This window comes from Chamaea fasciata, unplaced genomic scaffold (genome assembly GCF_029207755.1).
Source record: "Chamaea fasciata isolate MVZ Bird 193981 ecotype frontalis unplaced genomic scaffold, bChaFas1.0.hap1 SCAF_5, whole genome shotgun sequence".
Classification (NCBI taxonomy): Eukaryota; Metazoa; Chordata; class Aves; order Passeriformes; family Sylviidae; genus Chamaea; species Chamaea fasciata.
In genome coordinates, this window is record NW_027094090.1 from 44,827,669 (window position 1) to 44,837,270 (window position 9,602).

General features: G+C 45.0%; 1 long non-coding RNA gene across 1 annotated transcript; it reads right to left on the reverse strand.

The window, feature by feature from the left end:
• Positions 1 to 1,059: 1,059 nt before the first annotated feature.
• On the reverse strand, positions 1,060 to 8,854 carry LOC136290224 (uncharacterized). Its single transcript, XR_010721050.1, has 3 exons — positions 8,766 to 8,854; positions 2,873 to 2,931; positions 1,060 to 1,450 (listed from the first exon to the last, which is right to left on the reverse strand). It is a non-coding gene; the product is annotated as an uncharacterized lncRNA (long non-coding RNA).
• Positions 8,855 to 9,602: the final 748 nt, after the last annotated feature.

Sequence of the window (9,602 nt, forward strand, 5' to 3'; positions counted from 1 at the left end):
GGAACAATAGCGGCGGGGGAAGCCCCGGGCTGCCCGCCCCGCCGCACGGCCGCCGCTCCAGCCCGCAGCCCCGGGCGGCTCCGGGCGCTCGGCGTTCGCCCCACGCCGCCGCAGCCGCGTTCGCGGCCGGCGGCGGCGGCCTGCGGGGACACCCCGCGCCCCGGGTCTCCGCCGCCGCCGGCATCCACGGCAACTCCGGCGGGAGCACGGCCCGCCCGGGGAGGCAAAGTTTGCCCGCCCCTGGGACCGCGCCCCTCGGACCGCGCCCGCGGCTCCGCGCCCCGCCCGCCCTGGCTGGCGCACCTGCCCCGCGGGGGCCGCCCGGCGCCACGGCGCCCCCTGGCGGGGCCCCGCCGGGCCCGCCGCTCGCCGCCCCCGCTCCCGTCGCCGCCCGGGTCGGCGCCCGAAGCCGCACGGCGGCCCCGCGCTCCCCGCGCCTCTCCGGCCGGCGCGGTGCTTACCTTGCGCAGCATGCTGGGCGGGCAGCGCCGGGGGCTCCCCGCCGCGGCGCCGCGCTCTCCCGCCCCTCGCGGCGCGGCGGCCCCTCCGTGCGCGCCGCCCGCCTGCCCGCACTGAGCGGCGGCGCGACGGCTGCGCCCGGCACGAGGCAGCGCGGCCGCGGGGGGGCCGGGCCCACCCACCCCGCCGCCCGGCCCCTTCCCCGGCCGCGGCCCCCGCCCGTCCCCGCTGCCCGGGGCCGGGGCAGCCGCGGCCGGGGAGAGGCGCGGAGCGGGCGCCTGGCTCCGGCCGGCTCCTTGTCACGCCGCGCGGGCGCCCGGAGCGCTGTGGAGAGCCCCCCGCGGAAAGCGGCGCGCTCGCCCCTCAGCCGCGTTGGCCGGCCCGGGTCAGAGCAGGGCAGGGCTGGGGCTGCTCCCGCTGGGGAGCGAGGAGACGCCGGGCTGGATGGCCGGATGGTCCGAGGTGCTGGATGGCTGCACCGCCCCAGCCAGGTTCGACTGCGGGAAGCTCCTTGGACCGCGCTGCTTTCGGTGCTCGAAACCCGCGAAGCAAACCCGCTTGTTCCGTAGCGAAACAAGTCTCACCCGAACAAAATTACACGCATTCCAGCAGCAATTTATTTTTCCTGAAAGCTGTAGTACAGTGCCAGAGTTACAAGCTGTTCCGAAGTTAAAATAGAATCCGATCTCAAAAGGTATTTATTGTTAATTATTACACGCTTTCTGTAATAATGTTGAATGCAAGAATCCCGGGCTCCCGCTGTCGGCTGTGTGGAGATGAATCGTGGCATGTTGCATCTGCACACACGTGCCCCGGGTGAGCCTGTGTGCTGAGCAGCCAAAAATAGAGCAGCAGGTTGTGCTGTGTCTCGGGAGGACAGGACCACCATTTCAGATTCTGAAGGATGTGACTTATCTTAGGGCGACCCATTATTTCAAGTTTTCTCTGTGTCCTGGTACATTCTTCAAGTAACTTTCATGAAACTTCAGTCCTGTGAGCATATAGCGACCCACAGAAATTAATTTCTAGCAAGATAGTTAACAAATAAAAATCAGACAAGTTACGGAAAACTGTCATCACATTTACACTTGAACTTAGTTCGACAGGAGCGGTTTAGCTGAAGCAAGAGAATACTCACTGGCAGACTAGTAACATTGTGTCATGGAGAGCAGCAGACAGAGAGTACTTGGCCGTCAAATTTCGGCCATCGTGTTTATGATGCTGAGCCAAACGTTGCTGCTTTTGATCTTGTGGTATGTGGTGTCACTCAGCACAGTGTTGCCTTAAGGTGCTAAAATGGTGGGGTTGTCACTTTAGTGGAATGTGCATGAGTAGCCTTTCGTTATGTTGGTTATGGTCAGTGCCAGCTCTTGGGCTAAAATTTGCTGTACACATTTTAGCATGTGGATTTGTGTCTCCTGATGCTGGTTGTTAGATACTTCTGCTCTCTCTTCTGCCATCCAGCTTTGGCTCTCTCTCTGCTCTACAATCAAGTCTGTGTGTACAGACTTCAGTAGTGCTCCTATTCACTTGCTCAGGTTGCCTCTTCCCCTTACTTTTGTCTCCTGAAAATGAAAAACCCTGAGTTTTGTCAAAATGTCCGTATTACAGGTACAATGGGATGTTTTCAGAGTCACTGTAGATGACTATGCTCAGAAACCAGTGGTGTTTCCAAGAATGCTGCCTGCTACAGTCATTAACTCTTCTTGGCCACTACCCAGTGTAAAATGCTGAGACACATCCCTCTTCATGTACCTGCTGTCACCCTGGTTGGGACAAACTCTCAAACAGATTTCTTCCAGACATTTCTCACTGAATTGCACATGTCTTGCTTGCATGAGGTTTGATTGTGTAGGCTTGATAAAACTACTAGTTTACCAGTAAGTGAAACAGGATAGTAACAAGGAACGAGAACATCAGCAATAACCCTAGACCATAGATGTAGGGGAAACTTCTCTGGGTATTTAGCTTGTTTTCTCTGTAGTTACACTCATGAAAATATATGTGCTCTGAAATCACTTGTTTTCCGAAGAAAATCTCAGAGTGTGATTAAAAAAGAGTTGAAATCCTGAGATTTAGGTGTTGCAACACTAAAATTACATGTATGGAGTTCTTAGCGTCCTCCAAACATCAGTGCTTGGTACCTTGGCTTTTTATTCATTAGTAGGGTTCAGTGCTTTGGAACACGTTTCATCTCCTGATAAGCCAGAAACTATCCAAGGTCAGCAACTGAAAGAGATTTTTCAAATAACCTCCTTGGGATACCTAACAACAGATTATGGAAGTCTGGTTCCCACCTCAAGGCCAGAACTTCTGTCTTCTCAATTCAGGGCTGAGCCATTTGCCCTGAAGATGGATCTGGATGTCCAAAGCTGTGTTAGATAACTCACCTCAGTGCATGTTTCTAAATTACCTTCTGGTAACAGCTCTGTCTCCTTCTCACACTGCTGACCTCTTCATCTTTTTCTGGAGCTGTAAAAGTTTAAGTACATCACTTTATTTTGAAAACAAGCATTTTTAGATAGATGAAAAGTTTGGAATCCAGACCTATCAAGAAATGTGGTGGGTAGGGATTTTTGATACAACTCCAAGCCATTTGGCCAAGCAGCAGCAAATAATTAAATTTATTGACTTGTCTTGTCTGACATAACATCATTTCAGGGCCTCAGGACTGCTTATGTTTCCACTCTTTCATCCCATCACTGTGTTTTTGTTTTTTGTGGTGTTTTTGTTATGATGTATGTAGCCATTGGCACCCACGTTCTCCTGCCCCTCTGCTGCTGTAACTTTATGTTCCTCCTCAGTATGCTCACTCTTACATCAGTCCGTGTGCCCCTTTTCTCCTACAGTTTTAGCCCACTTATCGTGCTTGTTCAATACCAGACATCTTCAGAGGAAGTCTGGACACAAAGCTATGTGTGATTTGGTGGAATTGATCGACTGTCTCCAGGAATAGACCCTGTATGAAAACATACTTCCTCCTCCAAAAACCCTTTAATAAAAATTATGACCTACAAGAATTGTACAATTATTTTCAAGTTTGTTTTGACAAAGTCATGTTAGTTTGCTCATCTTCAAAGAACTTTAGCCACATGCAATAGTGCCACTTAATCAGAATATGACAGGTGGGAAGTCCACCCCATGCTGGACAGCTCAGATAAGTCTGGATAACTGGAGAGCAGCTGGCATTCAGTATGAACACACCTGCTTCTTCTTTCCTCTGACTTTCACTCATATTTTTTGGTGTCTTCCTTCACAAAACTTGTCAAATCATTCTGTCTGTATTTCCTTCCCTCCAAAAAGCTTTAGGTAACAGTTTGCTGCCTTCTCATATTTGGGTAATTTTACAGTTTTACATTACTAGCTGAATGGTGCTATGCTATAGTCTTCTCAACTTGTTCCCACTAAGGAATTTGCCAACAACGCCAACTTTTTGTTATTCTTAATGTCATACTTCGCTTATCAGTGCCCAAAGCCAAATATGAAGAAAAGGTGATGCAACTTCCCATAAAATATCACTGTATACTAATATAATATACAATTCTTAAAATACTCTAACAGTACTGTATACAGCAAAATACTCTGTGTGTGCATTTTGTTGGCAGTTTTGTCCTTCTGGAGGAATTAATCATTTTTTCCTGGACCAAACCACTGTGCTTCTGACATGTACTGTCCCACTGAGCTGTTTATCTGCCAAAGTGAAATCCTGGATAGATACATGGAATCTCCCTGTTCTGCCTGAACAAGACTTGTGCTGATTGAGAGGGTTTGTCTAGAGAAACACAGCTGGATGGCACCCAAAGAGGTACGGCCAGCTTGTATCATCTTCCCTAAAGACTACTACAAATTTCTTCTGCCCTGTCCTTATTTTCCAGTTTTTCACAAATGAACCAAAAGTCTTGAAGCAAAATCCATTCCTTGTCTTGTTCCTCTGTCATTGAAGTCCAATTCCTACAAAAATTACCCCTGCTACTCTATGATCAATGTTTAAGGGTGAAAAAACCCAGAACATAAATTACTTTTTTCCTCCGATCTTTGTCCAGTGGTGTCTTCTTTCAGCAGCTCCTTGTATTGGGAAAGACTTTTTTTTCCTTCATCCTGTCACTTGTCCAAGAATCCAACAGCCCGTCCCCTAGTGCTGCCCCACCTCTCTGATGTAGAACCTCATACATTGGTTTTACTCTTCGTCAGTCCATTAGCCAGTTCCCTCCAAACATCTTGCTCAGTGGTGTTGACTCCACTGAAAGTAAAAGAACTCTTACAAAAGTGACATCTGAGCTTTGGGCTGATGGCTTTTTACTGAAAGTTCTGGTGTCCAGAAAACTGATAGTACAGAGCATTCCATGAGAGCAGTCCAAGGGGTGCCCTGGAGCACACCTAATATCACCAGGCTCCAGTTTCACACATGTGGATGCAAAGATTTTTTTTTTCCCTTTGATGTTTGCTGAATAATTCTGTCAGATGCAAAATTGAAAACACATTGAAGAGTGCAACCTGCTCTTTAAAGGCAGCATGTTTGAAATGCCTGTAGCCAGCCTCATTTCTGCAGGTTTGGATGCAAAATGTTGCTATGGGAACAAAGCCATCTCTCCACCCAATCAGCTGAAGCAAGAGGTGGAGTTTTTTTTAAACAACATGATTGTCTTTATCTGCCCTTCACCTAATCAGTCAACACAAGAATGAGAACAATTATTTTCACAGCCAAACCATTGAAAATGTGACTCACTGCCAAAATGCCCTGTGAGCTTCTTAGGTCTGGGAGATTGACATCTTATTGTAGAACATGAACAGGCAATAAGACAAACTGACAAATCAATCTCATTTGACAGTGCAACCAAGGAAAGAAATGGGTGTGAAACTGTTCAAATCTAACTAAACCTTGCTTTGGGAGGGAAAGCTTGAAGAAATCTTCAAAGGACTCGAAAGAGGAATAGTGCTAACAGAGGAAAAGCCTTTAAATGATAGTGTGATTGCTTCCTTTACCCTGCACATGTTGAGGCTTGGTTTGTGTGGTGATTTTCTCTTCTGTAAGCTGGTCCTGCCCATCCCACCACAGGAGTGTGCAGGCTGTTCTCACACAAGCCACAGCCCGGTAGCCTGCAAAAGCCACTGTCAGCATTGACTTTCCCCAGTGACCAATGGGGCAAGGCTTGGGTCTGCTCTGTTAAGTCCTTCACAGTGGACTCTAACATTATTCTCTTCATTAATGTTTTAATTCAGTCAAGGTGAGCCAGAGACCTCTATCCATGGAAAATTAAAAGTAATATAACCTAGCTTGATCCTCTCTTGTCTGGAATGGTGTATTAGTCCTGTGGCTCTGCTAAGGTTTAGCAACGCGTTTAACTACAGTGATCATTTAAGTCCTGCCTCTGGTCACTCTGTAAGCAGAAAAGATATTTCCAAAAAAAACCACCAGCAACTGAAACAGATCAGTAATTTTGGGGTAGTTTTCAGACTAATTCAAACTCTGTTTGTTGACAGTGATTTTTTTAAACTTTTATATGAGGGGAAAGTACTAAATATAATAATAATAATAATAATAATAATAATAATAATAATAATAATAATAATATTTTAAAATCTGACTAGCCATTTCATGAATGGGAATAAAGTCAGTCTTCATTAATGAGTGATTGAACTGTCAATCTTCACTCCTTCTTAGTTATTAAAATGGATAAAAGCATACCCTTATCAACCTTGGATTCTGTACACATGTCACATGCTGTCTCTCTACTCCAGGAGCTGTCAATTTAAAGCTATGAGACAGCTCATGGAAGAAAGGAAGTAGCTGTCTGCTCACAAGGCCCATAATAAAAATAAAACAACACTATATGCAGAAATACAAAATAAAATGTGACCATCAACCTAGTTACTTTCTTCATACTAAATGTAAGAAAATGATCTGTCCTTTGTCATTAAAAATCTGGGAGGTACATGATGTTTTTCCTGCCTGTATGAACACTTCCACCTGTATTTACTCAAGGAATTTGACTGTAACTGTAAAAATTTGGTGTTACTCATTGTTCACAAAGCAAAAGAATTGGCTCATCCTTGCTAAACAGTGTGTTACCACAATTGTAGTATAACTGTTAGCTTGGTGTGATTTTTAGCTGTTGTATTCAGGATCATTGAAAAGCACTTCATGTTTTCACTTTTCAGACAGCTATTCAGTTACTTTTGCTGCTACTACTGATTTACCTAATAATTTTTCATACACAAAGCCAAATCCTGCTGTTATTTAGTAAGACTTGTGTTCTCATTGAAGGCAATCCAAATTCATAATACCTAGATATTATGCTGATAGCATTGGCTGAGACAAATACAAAGCTTCTCATGCTGGGGGTGAATTCAGGATCTTTTTAGATCCCAGAGTATTTCAAGTCAAAATAAAATTGCCATATTTAAAACAGAAACTTAATAGATTGTGTGTTTGCTGTGCCTGCAGAGGAGGGATATACTACAATATATCCCTTTCAGCCTCTATTGAGAATGGGAAATTCTAAGAGCTCCGTTTGAGATGCCTCATGCCTTCCTCAGTTATCTCTGCTGCTTTTGGCTGGAATAGAGTTAATTTTTTCAGTGCTGATAACACAGAGATGTTGTAGCTATTGTTGATCAATGATCACACGGCATCAAGGCATTTTCTGCTCCTCACCCCACCCCACCAGAGAGAGGCTAGGGGTGCACAAGGAGCTGGGAGGAAACACAGCTGGGGCAGCTGACCCCAGCTGAACACAGGGATTTTCCACACCATATGGCATCATGCTCAGTGTATCCGTCTGGGGAAAGAAGGAGGAAGCAGGGGACATTCAGAGCAATGGCATTCATCTTCCAAGTCGCTGTTATGTGTGATGGAGCTCTGCTCTCTTGTAAGGCTGAACACCTGCCAGCCCATGGGAAGCAGTGAATTAATTCCTTTTTTGCTTTGCTCATGTGAGGTTTTTGCTTTCCCTATTAAACTTTCAAGCTGTTACCTTCTGATTCTCCCCCTGATCTCACCAGAGGTGAGCAAACGAGCGAGCGAGCGAGTGGCTGAGCAGGGCTCAGTTGCTGGCTGGGGTTAAACCACATCATCATTAAACAAATCATACATTTAGAAGCATATGTTTGTGTTCACCCACCTATGAACTCAGAGCAAACGGCCAGCAGCAGCAGGGAAAGCAGAGGAGTCCCAGCAGCGCCAGCTGGGCTGACTTGGCTAATGAAGTGTGCGTAAACAGCAAACATCCATCATCATAAATTATCCTCAAAGTCCCCTTTCACATCCTGTCATCTCCTCGAATCTAATGCTTCTTAGACAACCTGTGACATCCGTGGCCTGAATCCTGCAAATGACTAGACTGAGTAGGAAATGTGCTCTGTAAACAGGCTGTTCATTATAGCTATTTTACCTACTGCCAGATGGATTGATTTGAAATGGTTTATTGCTTACTCACTCTTTTGCGTATTCGGATTAGAGGAGTTAACAAATTGCCTAGTAGTCAGGAATCAAGTGCTCCAGGCCAGCAAAGATTATGAAATTGCCTTTTCTGCCTCCATAGGCTGTTGCAAGGGAGCTGAAAATTTTACATGGGGGTATTTTTATCTGAACAGAGTTTGGCTTTGTTAAACAAGCTGCACATTGCAAATAAAACCTGTACTTCAAGACTATTAGTAGGAAAAACGAAAATGAAAAGATTGTAGCTTATTAATTGGCCATGGTGTTGTTATTTTAATATATTTTAACCAACAGAGAGAGAGAGAGAACTAGATAGATAGACCTTAGTAAAAGAACTCAACTGGGACATACTAAAGTTGACATTGGAAAGATTTTTTTTTTCCCCAGAAAAGACAATAGTAGCAAACATGTATTCATTCAATATCACTAGTTCAACATCATCCAGTACTCATGAGAACAAACTTATTTCAATGATGGCATTAGTACCACTATCCAGCACTTATTAGTAAAGCAAATACAGACCAAGATAACCAGATAAGTGTGTATTTTGAAGCACATGAGTAAGCTTAAGGAGCAAAAACCTTTTGAAAGGAATAAAATACCACAGACAGGTAGAGGACAGCAGAGTTAATGGAAATACATTACCCTGTGGCTAAAGAAACAAGCTAAGCCAGACCTTATGCTCCCCTCCAACATTTTCATGGAATGATGGTAGGTAGCTACCCTGCTACTTACAAGATTAGCTGCATGTAACATCACTGAACTCAGCACACTGAGCTGCATTTGTAGCAATTTCAGTAACTGTTATTCTGGTTCAAGTCTGTAAATTTTCTAAAAGATACAAAAATATGTTTGCATTTGAGTTTACCTGCTCCATAGATATAGTTATTCTCTCCCCAGCTGCTGCAAAAATAAGCTCAGCTTTTCCCAGAGTTGGACAGATACAGAGCTGGTGCATCCAGGAAATATTTTCCATCTCTTAACTGCAGTGACATTTGAGAATGCCTGCCCTCCAGAAGGCTGCCTGGGCTGTAGATCTTTTATCAAACTGGGGTTTGCCTTCACTTTTGCATTCTCTCTGAGCTTACAGAATTTTTTATTTTATTTAAATAAACAGATACTAGTCCTGACTCAGGACAGCTTTAAATAATATCCTTAATAACTTTCTTGAGGTGCTTTAAATTTACTGTGTGTTGAAATGCTTTCTTGTACTGACTCCATACAGGGCGAGACTGTTCTGAAATGACTTTTGGTCTTTCCCAGCATTGCTTTACCTGCCTCTGTAGAAGAAATTCAATTTGGAAGCGTCATTCACTGTATTCTTTCCCAATCCACTAGCAGTATCTTCTCCGTGTGAAACGTATTTTGAGGAGCAGATCCTCTCTCATTACAGCTTACCATACAGGGCACAGCTCTCAACAGCCCAACAGTAAATCCACACCAAACTGTAAATAGGACATAACATGGGGCATTGAAAGCACCACGGTTCACTTCAAAATCGTAATAATGACCTACTTTTTTATAGCAGCAAGGATTTGAGAACATGGCAATTCAGAACAAATATTGCAATTCAGAGAAATATTCCTCTGCCTTTCCCAGCTGGTACCTTCTGGTGGGTATTCACACATGAGATGCTTATTGTCTAGCTCAACTCTTGGAAAGTTGTTTACCTCTACCTTGCCTATAGGCAGGCTCCTTCCATGAG